This window comes from Girardinichthys multiradiatus, chromosome 2 (assembly GCF_021462225.1).
Source record: "Girardinichthys multiradiatus isolate DD_20200921_A chromosome 2, DD_fGirMul_XY1, whole genome shotgun sequence".
NCBI classification, from domain to species: domain Eukaryota; kingdom Metazoa; phylum Chordata; class Actinopteri; order Cyprinodontiformes; family Goodeidae; genus Girardinichthys; species Girardinichthys multiradiatus.
Genome location: NC_061795.1, coordinates 19,352,530 through 19,368,786, shown reverse-complemented (window position 1 = coordinate 19,368,786; position 16,257 = coordinate 19,352,530).

Here is a 16,257-nt window from a genome sequence, read left to right as displayed (position 1 = left end):
ACCAATTTTACTTTGAACGTTTAAACTGCCAACCAAAACTATGTTGTACACTTACATGCAACATACAACTCATGAATTGTATATAATGAAATGTTTTAGATTATATCAATAGCTGTAGTTTCTATATTTTGCAGGTTACTTAAAGTTTAAGTTACTAGCAAAGCCTGTAAGAGAAGCCCACTGTCAGCGGACACTCTCCTGCTCAGCACCACCTTCTTTTGAGATTACAGTTGAAAGTATCATTAATTTACTCAGGTTGTCGAAATATAACCAAATCAGAAGATGACACAGATTCGATGCACAGAATTAGATTGAAATGAGGTTTTATTGTTCCAACTTAGGTAGACCTTGATTAGAGTTGTTAGAAGCCAGAGGATGAGGAAGCCCCAAGGATTCGAGCAGAGAGAGAGTGTTCTGGCAGTGGAAATATTTACAGTGCAGATTTCCTGAAGAAGAGTTCCATATGGCGACAGGCAGGCAGACAGATGGGCAGATCGACAGGAAGGCAGGACAACAAGTGATCAGGCAGGCTGACAGAAGTCCACATAACAGAGACTATGTTCCAGCAACAGACTGTGTCAGCAGCTGTCTTAAAAAGCCATGAGCTCATTAGCTGGATGAGTTGCAGCTGAGAACAATGAAGTGCCAGAACCAGCCAGCAGAGATCTCACAGAAAGTGTTTAAATAAAAGTGCACTGGATTAGAAATTACTTACCCTGATCCTTGATTCAGTACTTTATTAAAAAGTATGGCAAGTTAGTCACTTCTTAGAAATGGTGCCATAGGCCTGAAGCAAGTCTGCGGCCCAATCTTCACCGGATAATATGTAGAGCATCGGTTTACAAGTTTTTCTGGTTTCCATTGATGTTTGACTGCATTCATTCAGGATTTTGGCTTTAAACCCAATCCAGCCATAGTTCTTCACCATATTATCATTGGATATTTGATCTTGTTGAAACGTAAAGGTTTTAACCGAGCTTGTTAACCCAAACACTTTGATTGAAGTTTGCTATATGCATTTCTTCAACAGTAGTCCTCTTTCTATAATGCATGGCCTCAAATTTCTTCTAACAGGAGAATATCTGTACAAAAAGATGTTACCATCACCACATTTGACAACTGATGATAATGTGACAGTAATTGGCTTGTGACTCTAGATGCAGTTTCAGAGCAGTTTCTGTGGTCTTCAACAGAGACCTGCATTGGGATTGAGATCTCTTTGGTCTATTCGGACCCAAACCAAATCCCCCAGGAGCTGGCAGGAGCTGGCAGTTTCAAGATTACCACAGGTAGAATCGGGCGGTGAGTTGAGAGTTGGTGATAAAATAAAGACCGGAGACTGGAGATAAATAAATTGTATCATCAAGTAATGTAATCATTTGATTAAAAAAGCTAAACAAAAACCAAACCCCAAACCTGTTTGCAAAGTGGATAGAAGTGTCATGGTATGACATCCTTGGACTTGGTTTGTGTTAACTGTGCTTAGGTCTATGTTTTCCTTTATTGTTAATTAGTTCCACCTGTCCCTTATGCCTCCATGTCTCCTTGCCACACCTGTTCTTAGTTCCTGTGAGTACCTGCCTTTGTTTTCTCCCTGTATATTAGCTGGTCTGTGTTCTTTGTTCCCCGCTGGTTCCTCCGTCACTATTCCTCATCACACCCTGGTTTAGTCTTGTGTTTTTCTACTTGCCTGCAGCAGTGAACTCTCATGTGAGTTTTTGTCTGGACTCTTGTGATACCTGAAGTGACTTTTTGCTTCACCTGGAAATGGCTTAATAAACCTCTTAATTCATGTAATCATGCGGCTCCCGAGCTCTTGTATGTGTATTGGTCCGATCCAAACTCAGAACGTGACATTAGGAACCAAGCAGACAGAGCTACTTAAGATGTGGATAAAGCAGCAAGAGGAGACGCTACAGGCTATGTATGGAGAGGGTGTTGAGATTTTACCCTTGCCTTTGTTGCTGGATGAGATGGAGTGTTTTGGTGTATCTGACTGGGCCCCCATGGATGTAGTACCGGATCGGAATCATGCCTCTCCAGCTTGTTCCTCCTCCAGGCGACGTCGCCCTCGCCACAAGTGCTCCACCCCAGCTGCAGCAGCTCTGGCCGAGCTCAACTTGCCCACAGCTGCTTCGCCGGAGCCATCCACGTCAGCAGCGGCTCCTGCAGAGACATCCTCGTCTGCAGTGGCACCTGCTGCGGCCAAATTCCCCGCTGGTTTTGGCTCCCGCCCAGGACATCATCGTCGCCGCCCAACAGTCGCTATTGGGGAGGTTCGGATGGGCGCCTCCAACCCTTCCACGGAGGGTCCATCCGCCATGGCCTTCTCGCGGCTGTCTTCCCCGGAGTTGGTGGGGGGGTCGTCCAGCACCCTTTGCAGCTCTCCAGCCGCCGGTGCAGTCTCCAGCCCTGAATTGGGTTCAAGCCAGGCTGAAGAAAATGAAAGATTTTATGAAGGGACGTTGCTGTGATTTCGTACTTCACTTAATGGATCATCCAGAGGATCTGAAACCGGTACACTCTGTTCTACAGGCCGAATTCATTGCGGAGGGATGGCTCGACGCTCCAGCTCCTCTTTCTGCTGGAGGTCCTCACGACCCTCTTCTTGTGGCCGTTAGAGCAGCACAGAGCTCCAAGGATTCTGAGCCACAGCCGACTGCCGTCAAGCTTCATGAGCCCCAGCATGCAGCCAAGCTGCATGAACCACAGCGTGCAGCCAAACCTCTGGACTCACATCATGCAGCCAAGCCTCTGGACTCACAGCATGCAGCCAAGCCCCTGGACTCAGCCTGCAGCCAAGCTACAAGAGCCTCAGCCTGCAGCCAAGCTACAACAGCCTCAGCCTGCAGCCAAGCTACAAGGGCTTCAGCCTGCTGCCAAGCTACAAGACCCTCAGCACGCTACCAAGCTGCAGATTCCAGAGTCCAGAGAGGGGTTCAATGGAGAGCCGCATCTCATCCTAGTTTCTGAGTTTCCTGAGGGGTCCGAGGATGGACCGCCTCTCATCCTAGTTCCTGAGGGGTCCGAGGATGGACCGCCTCTCATCCTAGTTCCTGAGGGGTCCGAGGACGGACCACCTCTCATCCTAGTTCCTGAGTTTCCTGAGGGGTCCAAGGACGGACCGCCTCTCATCCTAGTTCCTGAGTTTCCTGAGGGGTCCGAGGACGGACCGCCTCTCATCCTAGTTCCTGAGGGGTCCGAGGACAGACCGCCTCTCATCCTACTTCCTGCCTCTCATCCTACTTCCCGCCTCTCATCCTAGTTCCTGAGGGGTCTGAGGATGGACCGCCTCAGATCTTGGCTCCAGAACCCACAGACTGTGCTCCCGAGCTGACCTACTGTGCTCCTGGCCAGACTGACACTACGACTGAGTCAGGGCCAGACACACCACAGCTTGACCCAGGGCCAAACATGCCACAGCTAGACACACCAGTGCCAGACGCCAGGCCCAAGCCTCTGCGGGCCCTGCCTAGGCCCAAGTCTTCGCTGCGGTTCTGGCTTTGCCGCAGACCTCCGAGGCACCTGCTTCCACGTCACAGACCGCCTGACTCCTCACTTCGTAGGCTTCCCGGGCATCTCCGCTGCTGGCCTCCGGGCAGCCTGCATCCTCACCATTGGCTGCTGCACCGCAGATCTCCTAGACGCCTGCATCTCTGTCGCCGCCGGCCTCCTAGACGCCTGCATCTCCGGATCATCAGCTTCTTCGCTGGCTACTTCGCCGCAGACCTCCGGATTGTCGTCCTCTTTGCTGGCTACTTTGCCACAGACCTCCGGATTGTCGGCCTCTTTGCTGGCTACTTCGTCGCAGGTCTCCATGGCTTCGCCGCCGACCGCCCCGTAACTCTGTGGTGCAGGTCCGGTCGCCCGCCTGAACTCTGTGCCTGCTGGGGACGACTTCCTGGTCACCCGCCTGAACTCTGTTTTTTTTCGGTCCGATCCAAACTCAGAACGTGACAAGAAGATTTTTCCTTCAAATTAGGCTCAAAGTTCGTTAATGAAGAAATTGAAAACTTCAGCGTCCCACCATCAGACAAATCATTCCCAAACCTATGTGAGATGCTTCAGGGGTGGACATTTCAAAAACTGTGCTTTCCTGCACTGTCAAAGCTTGCAAGGCTAATTTTGAGTGTGAGTCCAGTGCGTGATCATAAAGCACATTTAGTGTCTGTTTGCACATTTTAGAAGAAAGCGGCAGTACGCGGAGACCAAATGTCTAAGCTCTACTGTATGCTTCTTGCACAGTGATCTCAAGACAGATGTTCTAGTTTCATTCAGCTGTCATATTTTTAGTTACTTGTGTGTTCTGAGCAATTATATTAACGTCAGCGATTCCGAATGTAGCCTACTTTTTCAATTGTTTCCCAGGTGTTTCATCTGATATATAAGTTTGTTTTATAGATTTTCTTATTTATATATTTATTTTCTACTGTGCAAGTATGGTATTTTTGACATCAGTTTACATGAGAATTTGCGATTCAAAATGGAGAGATTTTTGTTGAATATATTTTATCTATTCTGCTCCTGTTGGACTGCAATAAAACACTCAGCGAATATATGTTTATTGAATAAAGGTGTCGGTGGGGATTGGTCGTAGAAATTCAGTGGGTTCGGATGGGAGCAGGATTACAAAATAGTCCTGCAGAGGGTTTTAGTCTACAACTTATCTAGGTGTCAAGGCAACACGTCCACCAGTGTTTAATCAACTGAAGAATGGCTTCTGTCTGTCCTCACAAGATCTCTTATTTACTGTGATTTACATGAAACATTAGTTAAACATTAAACTTTGTTTTCTAAATTAGCGGGGCACATTACTCAGATGTTTTTTGATATCTTAAGATGTAACCAACACTGCATTATCTTGGCATCTAACAGGCTAAATATGAACATGAATGTAATCTAAGATATTGCGGCCTGAGTTTTCTGCAGTTTTCTTTTTTAGTGCCTTTCTGAACACTACGCAATCTGACATTGGGGTCGATCTGCAGGAACATCCATTGCTGGAGAAACCAAAAACTGTTTTCAGTAGGCACTTTTGGGCCAAACAGTCTGAAGGGCTCCCTGAGGGTTTTGAAAAATGGACGGTTACCTTAAGGACAACAAACCCTCAAGTTTTTCAGGTAAACAATGACATGTGTAACAGGTAATTTGTTGTTGTTCATCTTATAGTGTTTCAACCAAAGGTTACGGCCAAGAAAGCAAAATAAGTATATCCAGTTGATATACAAACCATGAGTTGTTCTTCGTTTGTTTTTCTTTCAGTGTGAAGGTCTGTTCTGTCCTAAAGTGATGATTTACCCAGCAAGAGGTCCCCCAGTAAACAGAGGGAGCAGACGTGCTGCTTAAGGGCTGCTCATTCATCACGTCATCCCAGGAAAATTGACAGCTGGTTTTCGTGACTGGACAATGAATCCAAGAGGAGCTCCTGCAGAGAGAAGCTGGCCCTTTCTCCTCTCTCTCTGAAGGGGTTACAGTCTTAATCCGCCTCTATTCTCTATGGAGCAGGGATTAGCCAAGCAAAGTTTAATGTGCACACCTCAGGGTTATGGATTGAATGAAGGCCCCTGTTCTACAGTCAGACAGGTTGTCAGAAGATTGCAAATAAAAACAAAACCTTCTCTGTCCCTATTGGCTAAAGCAACTCCATGAGGTTCTCTACATTGGACAGTGACCAGGCCTTTTTTAATTACCTTAATGCAGAAGGGACAGATTGTTTGACCTGTGAGCAAGGTCATGACCGAAAAGGAATTAACAATAATTAACTGTGAAAATTTTGCAAGAGTTATGTAAACAAACTCATAAATGAAGAGATGTTACGTCTCTCCCTGCAGAACATCAAAAGGTTGTTTGTGTGCTTCGTACAGCTCCACATAAATATTCCGTTGCCAGTTCAGGCAGCTGCTGATTATCAGTTCATTTATTCGTTTTTGTTTTTTTTTGGCATAAAACAGAAATATATCTGTTACTAATACTATCAGTAGGTTTTGCATGAATAAAGTTGCAATGGTCTTCTGAAAGTTCTCCAGTTGTCATGTTTTGTGTGTGATAGTTGGTTGGGAGGAGTTCAACCTTATAACAGCTAAACCTTTTAACTATCAATTAGGACTAAATAAGTACTAATTTGCACAGATAGGGGGACATAATTGCTTTTTAAGACAAATCGTTGGCTTTCTATGGGTTTTTGCAGTTGTTTTTCTGTACTCACATTTGTTGCCAGTGGTTTAGATATTAATGGTCATGTGTTGAAGTATTTTGACAGCACTTGTACACTGTTATACAAGCTGTACACTGACTACTTTACATTGTATTAAAGTGTCAAATCTTCGGTGTTGTTTCAAAACTGTGAAGGGTGTACTCACTTTGATGAGATACTGCAATAGCTGTTTATTGGCTATGTGGAGTACATGAGTATGTGGAGGCTGGTGTGTTGAGTAAGTGAAAACAGGTGCCCAGGCTGGTAGAGGGCCATACTTTCAACAACATGTCTGCGTTTGTGTAAATATAATATTTCACATATAAACTGTTTGCATCTGCAACTCTACAGTCATGTTTATTCTAACGTTTTCCCTTAGTATACTTGAACATGATTGACAGCATTTTACTGGGGATATTTTATCGCTAGAAAGATCAAAAACTGTGTTTACGAAAACCAACCAATAGTCACATTTAGTTTGTAGAGTAACCAGCACCATTTCACAGAACCAACTGGTGACTCTGCGAAAGCTTTGACATATTTGTGTGACATCTGGAGTCATAAGTTGGTGCCTTTACCCACATGTTGGGATTATGAATCTGACAATATTATTTAATATTTAATATTAATATTTTAATATTTTATCAAATAATATTTCGGTCTGTTAAGGGTTGTCCTGTGAATACCAGCCCAGTAAGGCGATGGTATTAGGACAAAATAGAAAGGTGTGAGACAAGCTTTGACATTATTGAACAGCAAAACTTTTGCACGTTTATGGAAAGAATTCACACAATTTCTTAAAATACAAGAATTTATTAACAAAAATAAGTCAACTCAAAGTCAAACATGTTTCAATCAACAAACTCTTTACTATGCTAAAACAATCCAACTAAGTACCAAGCAGAATTAAAGAATAGGGAAGACTAATGGGCTATGTACAATATAAACAAATTGATTAAAGATGTTTGAGAATCATGACCGAAAAGAGTGATGCAACATCACCATGCAATGTTTTTTATGTTTGAGAACCAAGAATTATCTTGAAGAATCTGGAACTGAAGTTAAGTTAGTCTTGGAACTAACTTAGGTAATAATCAGCAAACCTTTAGACAACCATTCACAATGCAAGATCAGATAAAATATTATTTTAATAAAATAATGTTTTAAAGAATGATCTGCTAAATAAAACTAATCTTCTGGATTAATTCTCATTAGCTGCCTTTACTTATTGAAATAATATTTGAAGAAATATTATTAAGGGAATATTTTGGAAAGAGCCAAATCTTTCTGGAGAAATGAGGGTTAATGGTGTTTACTTAGTTATCAAATTTAGTAAAATGATGTTAGGGACACATGATTTACTGGATTGAAAACTAAACCTTTCTGAGTAAATATTATTTAGCATCAAGCACGTGTCCTTAGCTGTTAGCAGTTAGACTAACAAAGGAGGCTAACAGCTTAGCACCAGAATCAAACACACACCTTTAAAATTACCATTGATAAAAGGGTTAAAATGCATAAGCATGGACGGCACGTTATGATCAATCTTCTATTTAAAATCACCCTTTAATAAAGTGTGTCTTAACTTTAAAAACACACAAATACAAAACACAAACTGAACATGTGTGCTGCAGATATTCTGCTAGCACCAAGATAGCTGAGTTCAACACAAACAAAACCAAACTTCATAAAATGAAAAACGTTTAGATCATTTCAATCTAAATCTTTCTGTATTATTCTGCCCAAACACTTAACCTCATGAACTGTGGTGAGGAACTTTGTCCAAGGAGGAGAAGTTTGAAAAAATGTCCACAGTCTTTAAACGGTTAACTACAGCTAACCTCCTTAGCTGTGGGGAGTGGCGGCTGTTCTGTCGGCCGCCTGTGAACAAATGGAAAGATATCAACACTGAATATTTTATACAAGTCAGATTGGAGTCTCATCCTAAACGCAGAGGGAATGCACTTTCTGATTTATTACACACACACACACACAAACACATATATATATACAGGGGTTGGGCAATGAAACCGAAACACCTGGTCTTAGACCAGAATAATTTATTAGTATGGTGTAGGGCCTCCTTTTGCGGCCAATACAGCTTCAGTTCGTCTTGGGAATGACATATACAAGTCCTGCACAGTGGTCAGAGGGATTTTAAGCCATTCTTCTTGCAGGATAGTGGCCAGGTCACTACGTGATACTGGTGGAGGAAAACGTTTCCTAACTCGCTCCTCCAAAACACCCCAAAGTGGCTCAATAATATTTAGATCTGGTGGCTGTGCAGGCCATGGGAGATGTTCAACTTCACTTTCATGTTCATCAAACCAATCTTTCATCAGTCTTGCTGTGTGTATTGGTGCATTGTCATCCTGATACACGGCACCGCTTTCAGGATACAATGTTTGAACCATTGGATGCACATGGTCCTCAAGAATGGTTCGGTAGTCCTTGGCAGTGACGCGCCCATCTAGCACAAGTATTATGTGTTATTAGTGTTATAACTAATGTATTTTTCTTTTTGAAATAAATATATGTTAGACCTTAGAAGGTCTTGGATAAAATCTGCTTAAAGGTCAGTTTTGAAGATATGTGCATAGTTTTTCAAATTTGCTTAATGAAAGTTTACAAGAGAGAAATAAGTTTGACCTGGGATTCTGTGATTAAATCTCAAGGCTATGTCTTCATATAATGCACCAAAATATATTTCTCAGTTGAAAGAGGAAGGAGGAACGTGCAAAGTCGAGAAATCTTCCTGCTGACCAGGGTATCCATTCTGTACATTAAAACATAACTGGCAAGCCATCAGTGTCAACATGGATTAGATCCACCTGAGACTCCATCAGTTACTGGGAAATCTTAAGAATTCTAAGTGTCTAAAAGCTCAATGTAAGAAATCAGAAAAAGAGGGAGTTCTGGAAGAGGACTTTTATTCACAGTCAAACCAAGCATCATCTGTCATCAAGCCTTGTTTATTACGCTGAGGATTAAGGTATCCCTAAATCAAGAATGACTTTGATCATGACTACTGGCTGCTGGAATGCACAAAGGCTTGAGCATAAGCCAAGGCAACAATTACCAGCCAACAGTCATTAGGCAGGCAGCAACTATCCACATTTCAGACAGCCGCCTTCCTCTGTTCTTTAGCCATTACCAACCAGGACCTTTGATAACATCAAATCCACCTCTGCTTGTCCACCACATGTAGACCAAGCAAGGCTGCCTGATGCGAACTACAACTGGGCCAGACTCCGCTGAGATCCAGCATTCCCCACAGCTAAAGGGGAGAGGAGTGGCCCGACAGGAAGTGTCCAGGGTGGGCCAAAGTGGGGGGCTATGAGTCCATGGAGATTTGCCAAGATCTGGTTTAAATGTGATGCTATCTTTTTCGGAGTTACTTGGATTCAGCTTGTCTTACGGATTTACCAAGATGGCAGTAGTTACCTAAACACAGGTGGAGCTTGGGTAGCAGTTGTTTAGGTTCTGTTCTCAATTTACAGTAGATAACTATACATTATGAAAATGAAAATCCCCAAACTATCTTCACTGTGATCCTAATAACTTCACATCTTTATTCCCTTAAAAAAAAAACATTGGATGTTTAAAATTGTTTTGAGTTATCCTTAAAAACATGAGTTCCCTGTTAACTTTAACTCCCATCCCAAGTTTATTCATGCTATGTTCTTCCAACCTGATACCAGTATTAGGACTTTGAGGTTCAGGCCATTTTATTCAGTCTTTGATGTTGTCTTTAAAAGAAAGTCTGCTTTGACAACGCCTCCTGTCATAGGTAATTTTTACATTTTAATGAGCCAAAAAACAGAATAAAAAAAAACCCTCCAGGATATAAAACATAAGGCTGATCTTTGACTCATGCGTTCTTTTTATCCTTTTGACTTCAAATGTAACTAAGGTTATTCAGTTATGGTCCAAGCAGGTTCTTACAGGGTAAAATAAAGGACTCTACACATATTGAGGGACACTCTGCAAATGGTTTTGAACCAAAAAATACAGACTTAAATTAGTTTTATCATAAACTTTAGCAGCAAAGAGCCCATGGCGTTATTAAAAATAACAGCAGAATGGTAATCAATAACAGTTTAATTTGGGTGATTGAATTTTTCTGCCCTGACAATGTTTTGCACTTAGCCTGGATTCCATGTTAGCCATACTCCAAGCAATGCCAAGAGTCACAATAATTATAACCAGTCATTATATATTTATAAAAATTGTTAAATAAATAAACAATATGCATGTCAGCAATTATATACATTATTAGATAATATGGAATGTATCCACTAAAATATCAGGACAGTATATGTTAAAACCATTTACACTATGCAGTTAAAACCAGATGTTTATATACATTGTATAAAAATACACATAACCTTTTTTTTCTAACTGCCCAGCATTAAATCAGACTAAAGTTTTTCTGTTTTAGGTCAGTTAGGATTACCAAAAAAGTGTTGTAATGTAAAATGCTAAAATAATAAGCTTTTTCATTAAGGTTCCTTTTTGATAAAGCTTATAGTTAGAGTGGCTTAGGTGATCTCTGTAATTATGCTGCTCTAGGCTTCGGCAGCCGGAGGACATAATGACCACTTTCCGCCATTCTTCTACATTATCCTACTACTCTCCAATTTTGGATTATTTGCTGTTACTACTTAAGTTCTCTCTGTTTTATTTCTCGTCATAGAAGCTTCTTCTGGCCAAGTACTGTTTAGCTGTGACACCTTCCTGGAGAGGGGCAAATGCAGCTAACAACTTTATGTTTTTTATCTTCATAAAAGCCAAATCTAGTCTGGCATTTTGCTTAGGTGTGACACCATCCTGGAGGGGGGCACCGGCGGAGCACCTGCTGCCAACAACTTCATGTTCATCTTCTATATTTGACATACTTGGCCCTGTTTTTCAGTGTTTAACCCCTAGTTCACACTGACTCCATCATCAGTGGGTTTTGTTCTCCGTTGCAAATGGAACCCATTCCAGTGAATGCTGATATTCATACTGGCTCAGTGGCGCTGCGGCATGACGAAGAGCCCTCCTCCGTTGACTGTCACGGATACGTATCAAGTCTGTTTTTGAAAGATGACACAAATGTGCACAAATAAGCGCAAACATGTGAATTTCAATGGGGATAAAATTTACGGATGACAAAGCTGTTGTCGGATTCATGAACGGATTGTAAATGCAAAAACACATCCAGTGTCAATACCCATCAGATGAAAGTGTGGCCTATCATTCCAGTTTATAAAAATACATTTAATTCAAGCCAGCAATGACATTAAAGGTGGTGATATCACTGGAAGAAGTAACATTTCTACATCATGTTTTTGAGTTTATGTGTTTTGTTGTGTTTCAGTATTTTGCTTTAAAGTCACATTCAATTTACATGAAATGTCCAAGTAAAAGAGAATAATTACTGATACTTCAAGTGCAAAGGACACTTTAAAATAAATGAAAATGCTGTGATGCACAATGGTTATAACTGTAATCAGTACTTGTTAAACAAATGCAGTTATCCTAACCTTTTTCCAGGAACACTGGTCATCGATAGTTGTGAATGTTGCCATGTTTTTTCACCTACCTTGTTGTTAAAAACAACAAAATAAAATGCCCCCCTTTGCTAGACCATACCATGTTGAAGACCCTTCAGTGATAATTATAAAGGATTAACTTCCTACACAGCGCAGGTCCAGAAACACCCAAACATTTTTTTCCATTTTGACTACTCTGATGTCTAAATTGCTTTTCACCTTCTAAAGAAAAAAACACATTTACTTCGAATCAATGTAGTCAAATTATGAAGACATAGAGATTATTTGTGCAAGGATTTATGGAATGTTATCGCAAGCGCAGGAAGCCATGAGCTTCTTCAACCCCTGGTTACCTGTTAATTCTGATTCAACTCTCTTATTTGCGATTGGCAATTATGAACTTGGTACAGTTTGCTTGACTTTTTTTGAATTTCAGATTGAAATTGTTCTTGCCATCCTTGGCAGTTGAATAAACCTACAATATTTAAGAAACAGAAGTATGCTGATTGTAAGTACTTTGTTTAAAATAATTGATCAACAAACAGCCAATCAAGTAAAAGTTGCTGTGATCATGTTTCCAAAACAATTCTTCTGTAAAGAGGTCACCTGCTTTTTCACAAACTCTTTTGCCCTTTTAATTCTGGCATACATGCAAAGTTAAAGTGTAGCCTATCATTAGATCAGCAATGATTCTGAGGCCCCAGCCTCTGTGGGATGTTTACAGTGAGACATCCCTCTTATTAGAAACAACGCTGCATTCCACTGCAGGATAATTGAAGTCCTACTTTTCTTCTATCAATCCAGAAGATTTACTATTGTGTCTATTACCTATATGATTTGTTTCTACAGGTTTCTTTGAAACTATCCCAAACTGGCTTTACCACTTCAGGTACAATTCAAAGCTGAAATATGCAGAAGTATGGCTGGTGTTTTCATGTGTACTCACCTGTAAACACTTATGGGAAAACACTTATTTCTGAATGAATCTATCTTTCCTCAGCTCTCAAGGTCAAAGTAGCTTCTCCTAAAATTTTATTACAACAATGACATATAGGATAAGTGGTTAAAAAATGATCGAGGGCAAGCAGGAAAATAATCTTACAGAAGAGGAAACTTGAAAAAAAAACCAAACATATTTTCAATAAGAGATTATCTATAAAGAACAATGTTTTTTTTTTTCTTCTTTCCAGTAGATTAGGTTATGAGTATGTCAACCTTCGCCCACAGAGTTCTGTTTTAAGCATAGAGCCCAAATGGCAAATTTCTTCTGAAGGACAGGATGCAAACATGCTAGTGTTTTGATTTATAGAATAATTTGATTATACCTGGGTTCAGGGACGTGCACAGATAGACGCTATGTGGTGCTAGAGCACCTGCCCTTTAATCCTTTGTAGAAAAAAGTGCCCTCCTGAAATCTTTTTTTTTTTTTTACAGTGTATAGTGTGCGGCCCAAGGTAAGATTTCTGAATTTAAAGGCCTATAATACCAGTTACCCACGTTTTGAAATCCCCCCCCCCCCCCCCCTTCGCCAACACACATACGTGTCCCGCCTCTTATGTCTCTCAGCGGAGACGGGCTGCGTGCTGAGCAGAGAGTTGGACCTGCGCTGGTGCAGCTTACCTCTTCTCTCCTCCCCTCCACCGTCAGACAGAGCCCTGCCGATAGGCCGGATAACCATCCAGGAAACAAACAAAACGAATATACTTGCTTCCTAAACTTCAGATGAAAAAGTTAAAACTTCACCTGCCACCATTTTATCTAAACAGAACAGGCCAATCAATGGCACCTTTACTCGCTATGTCTTCTATGGCCGCCTCCAGGCGCCAGGAGAATGTCTACGATTTAACTCTTAGATTAAATTAGAAGAAAAAAATAAATTCAAATCTATCTAATAGATGTCGGTATTACATTTGCTATAATGGTCCATGATGACTTCTGTTTGACTCATGTTTTTATTTATTTATTGCAAATACGGCCAAATGAGCTGGTTAACATTACAATGCATAACTACTAAAATACCTTTAATAAAGTTCAGTAAATGTGGGGCATGTAGGCTAAGTTGTATTTTCTACTTCTGTGTGTGTAAAAATGATGATGTGATCAGAATATTTTATTTTCTAAATAGCAGACATCTTATCAGTTCTCAGGACTTGTAATCTCGTTAATTTTTATTCTCTAAAAATAATTTCTGTCATATATCACGCTGGCTACATGCAGAAGTATAGATGATTCTTCTTATGATCATATTCTCTGCTATTGGTTTCATTTTGACTATAAAGATTTTATAACTCATTTTTTGGGCACAGTTGATTTACGCTGTAGAATGGTTACTGGTTACTGAACATAACTCATTTAGTGTGACCTACCTGGTAAATTTGGCAGTGTAACCTGCTTAGCTACAACATAAGGTTATTTGGTGCAGAAGACATTTTGTGATAAAAGTACAGAATGATATATTCAAGACAAACACGTTGTGCTCAGTGTGTAAAAAGAAAAAAAAAAGAAGGATAACGTAAGTTTCAAATTTGACTCAGGAAGTTCAGGCTGTGAATCAGTAATCTAACTTTAAATCAGTCTATGATCATTTTGTTGCCTTATTAATCTTAAGAATTTTGTAAAATACATTCTTGTTTTGAGTTTTTTTTTTTCTGGGTGGTCATTTCCCTTCAACCCACAGGACAGTTTGTGTTGGAGGTGCTTAGTAATACATATAAATTATGTTCATGGTGTGCCTGTAATAAATCTCACACTACAAAGGCAACCGACAGCTCCATGTGCTGCACAAGGGGCCCTTTTTTTCCACTTGAGCACCTGCCCCCCAAAATGTCTGTGCACGCCACTGCCTGGGTTCATATTCTGGCCAAAGGCACATAAAGGCTTATGTGAGACATTATTGCTTTGCATGACCCTCAGGGTACTCCGGTTACTAACAGTGACATCACCTGCACCCGGCTTCCAACCAAGTAATCTTGTCTGTTCCTCTGTTTATTTAGTTTGGTCCATACACTTGTTATGTGGCAAAGTGTCCATTATTAATGAATGCTGCAGGAAAGCATATATGATGATGTTTGCTTCATGCTCCGTCACTGACTGCTGCTTTTACATTAAGGTATTTTACAGCCAATGACAATTGTAAAGCTCATAACTTTATTTATCTGAATTCTTTTTGTGGTGAAAACATGTTTTATGACATTTTCATTAAGTGTATTCCAGAACGTCTAACAGCTGTGAAGTGCTGGGAGCTGAGAAACCACTCACTGATTAGCTAGCTATTTTCTTTATCACAATCCAGGTCAACAAACTCATAAAGTAGACACTTAAAATAGTTTTACTGACTTCTGGTGTCTTTTAATATTGTCTCTTGGACTGGCTCTCTATAGAAACTTCAAATAAATGAACATTTATGGCTTTCCATGTAAGAGACTCAAATGGAAACTGTTACTATGAAGGATATGCTTAGACATGTCTGTATCATGTCAGTCAGTCATTTTCTACCGCTTATTCCATAGTGGGTCGCGGGGGAGCTGGTGCCTATCTCCAGCAGTCTATGGGCGAGAGGCGGGGTACACCCATGTCTGTATTATTTGATTTTTAATTCAGTAAAATATAAATATTAAAGGATGATTATAAAATGTACATGATGAACTAACTTTTTAAGGTCTTTTATGTCTTATTTATTATTTTGGGTTGGGGGTTAAGAATCCTTTTTTCCTTAGTGCCTTACCTGCAGTATAGATAACAGAGTCATGAGGACTAGTCAGAATAGTCTCATCAGGTAGGACTATCAAAAATAACCCCCCCCCCAAAAAAACATGATAATTTAGATTTATATGATGTGTAATCAGCTTCTGCATCAAAAGGCTATTTCCATTACTTTATATCTGTTTTAACTATCACTTTTCAAGCCAATTCGACCAACATGCTATCCATTTCTTTGAACTACCAAACATACAAGCACAGAAGCTTAGTATTCATGCAGTACTTGGCAAGGTTGATGCTGCAGTGTGGTTATAAGCCGCAAGTTAAAGAGCTAAGGGGTTACAAGCAATTGACAGAATAGCCCCTCCCTGCACTGTATTAAATCGCCCTCTTTCTGCTTCTCTGCATCCACAAACAGCTACTATTCAAGATGCAAGGCACCACAGCTGGCTGCTATAAGCTGCTGGAATAACTGGAAAGAGTGACAGCAGACAAAAAAAAGACAGAATATTGATGGTAACCATTTCCTATTTTAAAATTAATTTCATGTCAAGCTGTGTTGTACAGAAATCTAGTCTGTAAAGATAAGATACTGAAGGCCTGCTGTCTTTGTGGGGTTGATGATAAAGACTTCAAAGGAATATATTTATTTTGTGTACATGTGTTTAAGATGTTTAAGTGTTTAGGACAGTAAAACAAGTTGTTCATAAACATAAAAAAAGGAACAACTGTGGTTTTTAGATGGACTGAATGCAGACCTAAGTGACACGCTGAGGTAGTAATTGAGCCATTCGAATCAGCTGTGTTTCACACCAGTGGTGTAGATCA